This window comes from Solanum dulcamara, chromosome 1 (genome assembly GCF_947179165.1).
Source record: "Solanum dulcamara chromosome 1, daSolDulc1.2, whole genome shotgun sequence".
Taxonomy (NCBI): domain Eukaryota; kingdom Viridiplantae; phylum Streptophyta; class Magnoliopsida; order Solanales; family Solanaceae; genus Solanum; species Solanum dulcamara.
Window position 1 is genome coordinate 14,907,821 of NC_077237.1, and position 10,544 is coordinate 14,918,364.

A 10,544-nucleotide genomic window follows, 5' to 3' on the forward strand; every position below is an offset into this window, starting at 1 on the left:
CTTTACTTGAAGACTACCATTACTCCACCATGAGTTCATTTGGATGACACAAAGAACACATAAAATATTTCATTCAAACAAATCTCTCACACCTTCATTCTTATTATTTTTTCATGTAACTATTTTACTTTTATCCTAAGACCGTCTGCCCTCGACCGTACTAACCCTGCTTTGAACACTACAATATTACTGCAAATGATTTAGAAACTAGATATTTTGTAGCGTGATTTGCTTTCATATTAGGAGGTGGATGTGGAACTATGAGATCACTATTAGTGATCTAAGAATGAATCGTGATGGAATTGTGCTGATAGAGTTTCGATGAAAATGGAAATATAATTGTCACGATCAAAAAATCAAGGTCATGATGACACAAACATCCCAAAATCCAACCTGATGTGTAAGCTGATCAATAAATCACATACAAAACTCCCAAAGGGGAAGTCGGGCCACAAATGAAGAGAAAGGAAATAAAATGAAGAATTTCCCAAAATCAGGTATCATAAGTATAAAGAGCATAGAATACAACTGTCAAATTTGAAATACATCACAAGTCTTCGAACTATAATGAAGACTTAAAGTAAAAGATGGAACTAATGGCGATCCGGAATATAGGATCTCACCATTAATCCGATATGACACTATCAACTAGAGGAAATCAATTACCGCGTAGAATACCCTGCCTAGGATCTTCATTAAAAGTGACACAGAAGTAGGGGTGAGTACAATCCACATGTACTCAGCAGGTTTGACCGACTGAGTATAAGGAATTAATCTAACTTATGAAATAAACTAAGGAATGCTTCCACCTGTATAAAGAAAAGTCCTACTCCAACATCAGTGTCGCCAATTTATAAAGAACAACACGAGTAAAGTAAACATATAAGGTCAACTCAATATCACCTATTATTTGATAATCCAAATAGTTCAAAGAGCAATGCAATCCAATGGGATGATGCAATGATGTGGTGATATGGTGGAATCAAGGCTGTCGTACAACCTGTTGTATACACCTGTCGAGCTAAGGTTTCCAGATAAGGGAGTAGAGGCAACTCAAACCCCATAAACTACTTAGCCAGCATAGCATAGAGGCAAAGCTTCCCTTGTCCCAAATAAGAGGACTTTTGATGTATATCCAGAGATGTGACATCCCTTACCTTGGCAAAGTATTAGATGCAGCAACAACATCGCTTCGTTGTATCATCACTAGCTCATAAGTGATGGTTGTCAATTAGAGAAACTCCCTAAGAAGTAAAGTATTATATTTTTATATACTGAGTTACATTTACTTATTCATATCTTTTAAAGTATTTTTTTACTCATATTGCATGCTTTATTGAGTTGACCTATTTTAAGAGTTGATTCCTATGAGTTAAGTTGAGTTGATTCGAATATCTTTGAGTAAGGTTCCTTTCATCTATTTTATATACCGTACATTTCATGTATTGATTCCATTTGACGCTGCATCATTTTATGATGCAGACACAGGTGATGAAGATTCTCAACAGACACATCATTGGAGATCAAAATTCCAGCTTTTGGTGAGACCTCTTTACATTTGGAGGCTCTCTTGAGTTTTATCTTTCAGTCTTTATTTACCAGTTTGAGGTAGCCGTGGGACTGTTTCAGTACCTATTTTATAGTCAGTTTTAGAGGCTTCATATACTAGTCACAGATAGAGTTTATTTAGTTATTTTCAGAGTTTATGTTTTTAAGACATTGAGTTATATTCTATATATATTTGAGTATTGAGATTTTATTTCGAAAAGTTAAGTTTGCATACACTATTTGTGCCCATCTGAATCCTTTTCATGAGTAAAGTTTTCCACTGAGTGAGTTAGCCAGGCCAAGTAGTTTTTTTGGGACCAACAATAGTTTTTGAGTGCCGTCCATGTCTAGGGTGTAGGCTCGAGGCGTGACAAATTTGGTATCAGAGAACATAGTTCAAGTGTCCTAGGGTGTCTATGTAGCCATGTTTGTAGGATCTTGTTTATAGTTGTGAGGGACCTATTTCTATAAATGAGGGACTATGGACATTTAAGAAAAACTTCCCTTCTTTCAAATTCTAAATCGTGCAACAGAGTTGTTCTCTAAGGGACTAATTCAGATTCGCGCGTTGCTGAAATCCATTCCACTACCCCTCATACTGAAGGTGGTTGGAATAGTAAAGCTCAGATTCTTATTAATGAGTTACTCTCAGATAAAGTATTCACAGAGTAAAGAGACTATACCAGGCTTGAGAGGAGTCAATTAGTGTGCTTAAGTTTATTGATTCGAAAGAATGCACTCTTATTCATATGAATCGTGCATTTGAGATATGGCAAGATGTATTCCCAGACTCTCTTCTCTAAACCTTGCTTCAGATGTTATCCTTGAGAAAAACGTTATGTCACTACATGATTAGTGTTACCACCTGGGAGAATGTAATTTGAGGCATTGTAAGCTATAATTAGTAGAATGATCCTAGAGCTATAAAGATGGATTTCGAGGAGTAGAAACCAAATAGTAAGAATGGTGGCTGAGCGAGGCATGTAACCTTAGTTATGTATCTATAAGTTATGTAATGGGTAGTGAATAAAGTCCCTTTTGGTTTTGACTAAAGAGTAGTATGTATCGTATAACTTTCATGATAGAAGGTAGAGCAAGAGTTGTTAGCTAGGATGAGTTAAAGTACACTCGAACCAAGAAAGGAGTTTTATGTTGAGGTATCTTTGTGTTAGTAAAGACCTAGTATAAGTATTGAAAGAAAGGGAAAAGTAGTCATGAGATGATAGATCTAAGCCAGGCTTATGATTTTGAAGAGAGAGTCCTATGTTATTTAGAGGAATATGAATATAACTAGTAATGAGGTGTAACGAATGGGTAAATAGTACTTAGTTTGTGAAAGGAGATGTGGTGATAGATTGTAATTAGACAAACAGTGAGACGAGGATCGATTACTCTTCATGAGGTTTTAAGTGGTTTAATGTTTCTTAATCTTATCTAGTAGTCATAAGTGAGTATAGTATGTGAGAAGTGGGTTGATGTGCATGTTTAGTACTAGTCCCTAAGCTTGAATTTTGATGAGCCTTTTGAAAAAAAGGGGATAGCATTATGAGATAGTGTTAGTTTTGAGGTTTGCTCTAGTAGGCTTGACATAACGTATGTGAGAAATCAAGATATTGACTTGCAAGAAGTGTGATGCTACTAGTGCGGTGTATGTGACTCTTAGATGAAAATAGTGAATTGAGGCTATGTTATTAGGTAAAAAGAGGCTTAAAATGTGTATCTGAGATAGTATAAAGTTGTATTACGCTCTAATTTTATGATTTTCAATGGGTGATTAGTTGGTATCCTTTAGCCGCCAATGTGGAGAAGGCTGGATGTAAGTTTTTTTTTTATTGTATCCATAAGAACTGGGTCGAAGGGGTTATATATAGATGATGATGAGTCTCTCTTATAGTTCAAGTTTCCTTCAACTAAGTTACGAATATGTGAAGTTAGAAGATGAGTGTTAGTAGGCTAAAGAGAAGAGGTTAGATCACAAGAGTTAGAGAAAGAGGTTGTGTACGCTAATAAGAGCAGAAAGTAGGGGTGTGCATTCGATTTTTCGATTTGATTTTGTGTTATTCGGTTTCAATTTTGAAAAAGTGTAATCCAATTTAAACCAAAAAAATTGGTTTCGTTCGATTTTTCTCTTTTTGGTGTGGTTTATTTTTGGTTTAGGTATTCGGTTATGTCAATAATTAATAGCATAATCAAAGTTATATTTGCATGCTAAAAAATAAAAAATTACATAAAAGGAGAAGTAATAATATTAAATCTCTTAAATATACTTTCTAATATAAGTCACTAGTAAAACTTTAAAATACAATAACTTAAATTATACCAATATATGTCCAAATATAAAATCTAAACTAAATCATAATGAAACTCACTCTGGTTTTAAAATCTTATAACCTAATACCTATAATTTAGAAAAATAAGAATGACTAGTGAATTAGGCTTAGTCCTAGTACGATAAATTATTAACCCTAATAAAAATCATCTAACTAAAAAAGGAGGATGAAAGTGGTTAATTATAACTTTAATTCTTAACCTAAATATTATATATGTAATTAGTATATAATAATAATAATTCAATTTTTTTGATTTTTTATTTTTTATTTTTCTAAATCAGAAACCAAACCAAAAAATTAAAAAAAATAAAATTTTAATCCGAAACCAAACCAAAAAGACCAATTCAAATTAAAATTTAATTTAATTTGGTTTGATTTTTCAATTTAATCCAAATAATGCACACCCTTAGCAGTAGGTACAGAAAGATGCCTATGAAGATATAAAGAACTCAAAAGAAGTATCTTAAAATGAAGCCCTAATAGCGGTTTTGTATCTTCTAGTATAGTATAACTGGAGAGTTTAAGTGTTCTTGTGTTTAGTGATTCCCTGGCCGTGTGGAGCAGTGTGCTTATAGCTTAGTGTAGAGAATCAGTCCGCAGGCTCAGGATAGTGACCTTCGAGCTAAGGGGGAGATGATGAGGTAATGAACCAAAGTGGGGCTTGAGTTTTAAGAAGTGATAAGTTGACTAGGATGAGACATCAGTGTTTTTGTTCATCTCTTACATTCCTTATAATTCAGTCGAGGTGATACCCTACACTTGTCTTGTGTATGAGCGACATACCCATGGCCTAGACCCATGCACTTCATGTTGATTCATGTTCATGCTCAGTTCCTAGAGTGAGAAGTGGTAACTTCCTTCAGCGATCTCGATCTTATTCCATGAATCTAAGAATTTTCAGCACTACTTTATATGAGACATGATATATGCACTCACATTTCACAGCATGCTCAGTTCTATAAACTCATGATAGCCCTTAAAAGGTGTGTGAGATCATATTACGTTACGAATGTTCTTAGATGAGATTTATTGAATAAATCGTGCTTATGATCTATCTCTCTAAGCCCTTCCAGTGATCCTTTCCTTTTAGTCTTGATAGCGATGTTGTTGATAGTACATGAGTTATGGAAAATGAGAGAGAGTGGGTGTTCCTTATTGTGATAGTTGTGGTATGCTTATTCCATTTAAGGTTATAGACATAGAGGAAGAACGAGATGGGATCTTGTTGTATGCAATAGATAGGTAAGAGTATATTGGTGTGCCCTTTTGATAGGAGTTAATGCAAATGTGGATGTAGAGATGCTAAGGTAGATATAAGAATTTTTAGGTGATGTTGACTACAAGAGGCCATAAAGTGATGAGAATGATATGCTTGAATGTTGTGTTTGTAGGTATGTGGTTAATTGCATTATTGTAGTATCCCTCAAAATGCTCATAAGTGCCTTAAGAATGCATTGGAAATAGGCCGTTCATGTAATGCATTATCCTTAATCTTTTTAAAAAATTCGAGTTCGAAATATCGATCAGGGGGTCAAAACCTACAGAAAAATAGTTTTGGTAGATTTTTAGGACCCGTAGATCGAAAGATATATTTCTCAAAGGAACTGCGCAAACTAGTAAGGTGCGCGGTAAGTCCGCATCGCGGACTTTCTCGCCTCCGCGTCGTGAACCTGGCGATGGTTTTCTGGCCGAATTTAGTTTCTGCCAAGGGCACTTTAGACTTTTCCCTAATTGGTAGCTAATGAACCTAGACGTTTTTAGGACCTAATTCAGCTCTATAAATTAACCTAAACCTCTAATTCTATTCATTCTTCTATAATTCACCTACTCAAATATTTCTCTCTTTACAAAAGACTCAAGGGCTCCATTGAAAACTTCAAGTAAATTCACTCAAGTTCTCCATTAAAACTCTCAAGTTCTTCCAAACTATTTGGTGTTCTCACTTAAGGTATGTGGGTATTGATTCATGGATTCTTTCATTCATGAAGCCCAACTAATTTCTCAAGGTTTTCTATCAAATTAAAGTATGGTATTTTATGGGTTTTATGATCTCTTTTCCTATTGCATGAATTATGATTCAAAGTATGATCATGAGTCTATTTTGATATAAATTGATGGTTATTGCATTAATTGAAGAGTTTTTCCATGAATTCTCCTATTTTGATCTTTAGGGTTCATGATATAAATTATGAGTATTTTGAATTATACTTCCAAGGGATATTATCTATATGAATTATGTATGGGCTGATATAAAATTTATGATCATGCATATTTTCAAGTCAATTAAATGATTTTCAAAGTCAATTGATTATGCAATCGAGTTCTACTTTAAGTTCAAGGTATGAATTTAATGCAAGTTATAAAGTAAGGTGACTTAGGGCCATATGTGGTGACCTAAGGCCTAAAAGGTGACTTAGGGCCATATGTGGTTACCTAAGTCCTAAAAGGTGACTTAGGGCCCTATGTGGTGACCTAAGGCCTAACGATATGAATTATGCAAATATGATTATAATGATGAAAGGACAATTCTCACATTACAAGTATGTTATGAAAATGAGCTACCCTATGATTTCAAACCTATGATCATGACTATGATATATGCAATTATGATTTCTATGCTATGCATGTATTCCGTGGGATTTGACTTAACACCGAGTGGACTTGAGGTGGGGGCCCTACCAAAAGCCTTATTAACAGCCTCATGTCCCATAAACTACGTGCCACCGTAGGTTGCCTTCATGGCCTAGCTATTGGATCCACATATAGCATATGTATGACCCTCTTAGCAGGGTAGAGTCTACCTTGGTAAGTTGATTCCCCTTTTTCTTCGTTGAATGGGGAGACAACGAAATTCGATGTTATAACTCACATGGTCTTATTGTCGGTTATGGTTCCTATCCCACATATGTATGATCTCTTATTGACCAAAGCATTTAAAAAGTATAATTTAAAATCATAGCACACATATGTATGATCTCTTATGTGTGCTATGATTTTAAATTATACTTTTTAAATGCTTTGGTCAATATAATTTCTCATGACTTTACTTACCTCATCTTATCATGTCATTTACTTGACCATTGCATTCCATGATTTATGTTGCATGTCACTCCCTTATACTTAGTACATTCCAATATACTAATACATATATTTGCCTATATTGTCTCATAATATAGGGGTTGAGGTTGAAGATCATACTCATCTACGTGGCTAGTTAAGCTTTCCTATCCAGTGGTGTTTGTGGTGAGTCCTCATTTATTGGAGACTAGTTATCATGCTAGTTATTATTTTCAAAGACTTTTGCTATGTTTCATATTGAGGGTGAGTTGGGACATGTCTTATCCCCCGCCCATATTCATGAGTAGAGGCATCTAGTTGGACAGATATTTCGAGTTTACGTTGTCATGTGACGTTCTTAAATTTCTATTCATAGTTTAGACTCTCTTATGTTGTTTCCGCTTTTGCTTTACCTTACGTATGCTTATAATATGTACAAAAAGCTTGGTTGGAGCCCCTTCGGGGTTTCAATCATCGTGTTACGACTAGGCCCTAGGTTGGGTCGTAAATATTATGTTGTTGTAACTTTTGTTAAGAGATTTAGGTAAGGGTGTTATAGAGGTAAGAAAAAGTAGCATTGTCTAAATGAAAGTCCCTATAAAGGTATAGAACATAAACCCCGCGGATTACATTTGTACAAGTATGATCGTCTTATGGGTAGTACCTTGTGACTATGAGTTAGGCTTGAACATGGTAAGAGTATGCAGTTTGAATTAGACTTTGGTGGGAGATATGAGTTTCAGTTAATGAAGTGTAGTATTTAAGAAGAAGAAAATAGTTGAGAAGAGTTGCTAAGCTATAACGCTATCAGTCATATTGATTAATACATAATGGTCCTTTTCTTATATCAAGCTCATAATTCTCTTTCCCAAAGTTATGAAAAATTTTAATGAAAGCTTTTGAGATTATAGCCTCCTCTCATTTCAGATTCAGTATCTATCATTCCTCCAAGTGTTGATGTCGAAGCTAGTGTTCCTATTTCTATCTCTGAGTTAGTACCTTCTTAGGTTTGAGTAATTGAGTGAGTTATTCTTGAGCTTTAGTCTTTAAGTTCTTGCATTGTATATGTGCCTTGGGTATTTTCCTATCTTGGGCATCATTCGAGGCCGAATGATCCCAAGAGGGAGATATCGTAACACCCCAAAAAATTTTAAGCTAAGATTCGAGTCATTCTTCATATACGTATAGGCCCGAACCCAATAACTTTCAATTGTATATATGTGTTAGGATAAATTCCTAAGTATGTGAAGTGTATTAGAGGTGAATTTGGGCTATAAGGAACCTCTACTACTAAGTCGAGTTCAAAAATCCTCTACCGATTAAGTTTTCGTGTAAGATCATATAAGGATCAACTTCAAATGCTCATATATCTTAGAATATTAAGTGTTCGGTGGACCATGACCTACCAAATTAAAGTTCTATGAGTCTTCCTTCCAACTCCACCAAATTTGTCTCATTTGGAGTTTAGAGTAAAATATTATGACCGTTTTACTAAAGATGCTCCAACTTGGCAGAAGTCTGCGATGGCTCTGCGACGCGGAGAGGATACAGACTCTGCTGCCTAAGCTAAACATTTCTCCTTTTATTTTTTAAGGGTATTTTTTTCCTGTAAACCTTTGGGGAGTTATTTTAATATCGCTAAATATGTAGAAATCACTTTTTCTTAATTAAATGCCCTCTCATTCACTTCTAAACTTAAACGCTCAAGAATTTTCAAGAGCACATCAAGTTAAGGTTCTCTTTCAAGATTCTTCATCAAGGTAAATTCTCCTCCATAGATTTCTAGAGTTCCAACCAAAAAATTTTCATATATTCATGAATCTCTAGGAGAAACCTTAAATCTTAACCATAGGATTTCCAAGAAAACGAATCCAAGAATTTATAGAAAAGGATTCCATAATTGTTCTTCCTCAAGTTAAGATTTTTCATCAAGATTTGTGGAGCTTATAAGGTATGTAAGGCTAATCATAGCGTTGGATTGAGTTCATCCACACGCCCTACATCTAAATTCTGTCATCAAAGAGATGATTTGAGTTTTATCCCTAGTTTCTTTGAATTTCGTATGATTAATTTCTTAGTTCATTGAGTTCGGTATAATTATGCATTGAGATTATTCTTGTTTCTACACCTTGAATTCTTGAGATTGCTGTTCATGATTTCATTCATATGAACCCTAGTTGAGTTGATGATCATTATATTAACCTGATTTATTTTGAGTTTATGAGAATGGTTTTCATGCATTAAATGAAGTATGATTTTAAACTGAGTCTATGCATATTCTATTGAGTTTTGAAAAAGCATGAGTTGAGTTTGAGAGGTCTTTCATTATCATTTTGAACATGAGTTGAGTTTGAGAAGTCTCTTGATTATTATTTTGATCATGAATATGAATATATTTAAAACATCTATTTTGAGATTGAGTTGTGAATTTAAATTGTTCTTTTAAATGAATTCATTGAGTTGATATTGTATTAATCTAAAGTGAAGAGATAACTTGAGAAGAGTTGAGTAAATTGATATAAAGTCCAATGAGACTAGATAAGATGTATTGTGAGTATTGTACTCACTTGATGTATATGATCAAAATAAATTATTTTGGCAGTTGTATTGAGTACCGATTTGGATAAGAGTAGAGACAACTCAAACCCTATAAACTATGTAGCCATCATAGGATAGAGGCAAAGACTCTCTTGTCCCAAATAAGAGGAATTTTGATGTGGATCCAGAGATGTGATGTCCTTTATCCTGGCAAAGTATTGGACGGATGCAACAACGATATCGCTTCGTTGTAATATCACTAGCTCATAAGTGATGGTAGTCCGTTAGAGAAACTCCCCAAGAAGTAAAGTAATATATTTTTATATACTGAGTTAGATTTAATTATTCATATCTTTTAAATCATTCTTTTACTCATATTTCATGCTTTATTGAGTTGACCTATTTTTAGAGTTGATTCATATGAGTTTAGTTGAGTCGAGTATCTTTTAGTAAGTTTCCTTTCAGCTATTTTACATACTGTACATTCCATTTAATGACGCCATTTGGTGATGCATCATTTTATGATGCAGACACAGGTGATGGAGATCCTCAACAGGCACATCGTTGGAGATTAGAATTCCATCCAGCTTTTGATGAGACCTCTTTACATTCAGAGGCGCTCTTGAGTCTTTATCTTTTAGTATTTATTTATCAGTTTGAGGTAGTCGTAGACCTGTCCCAGTAACTATTTCAGAGTTAGTTTTATAGGCTTCATAGACTAGTCACAGATAGAGTTTATTCAATTATTTTCAGAGTTCATATTTTTAAAACATTGAATTATATTCTCTCTCTCTCTCTCTCTCTCTCTATATATATATATATATATATATATATATATATATATATTTGAGTATTGAGATTTTATTTTGAGAAGTTAAATTTGCATATACTATTTGTGCCCATCTGAAACCTTTTTATGAGTTAAGTCTTTCGATGAGTGATATATCCAGGCCAAGTAGTTTGCTTGGGACCAGCAATGGTTTTTGAGTGCCGGCCATATCTAGGGTTCAGGCTTGGGCCGTGAAACCCCTACCATGGTGGAAATAACACCGCTATGATGGGTTGTACTAA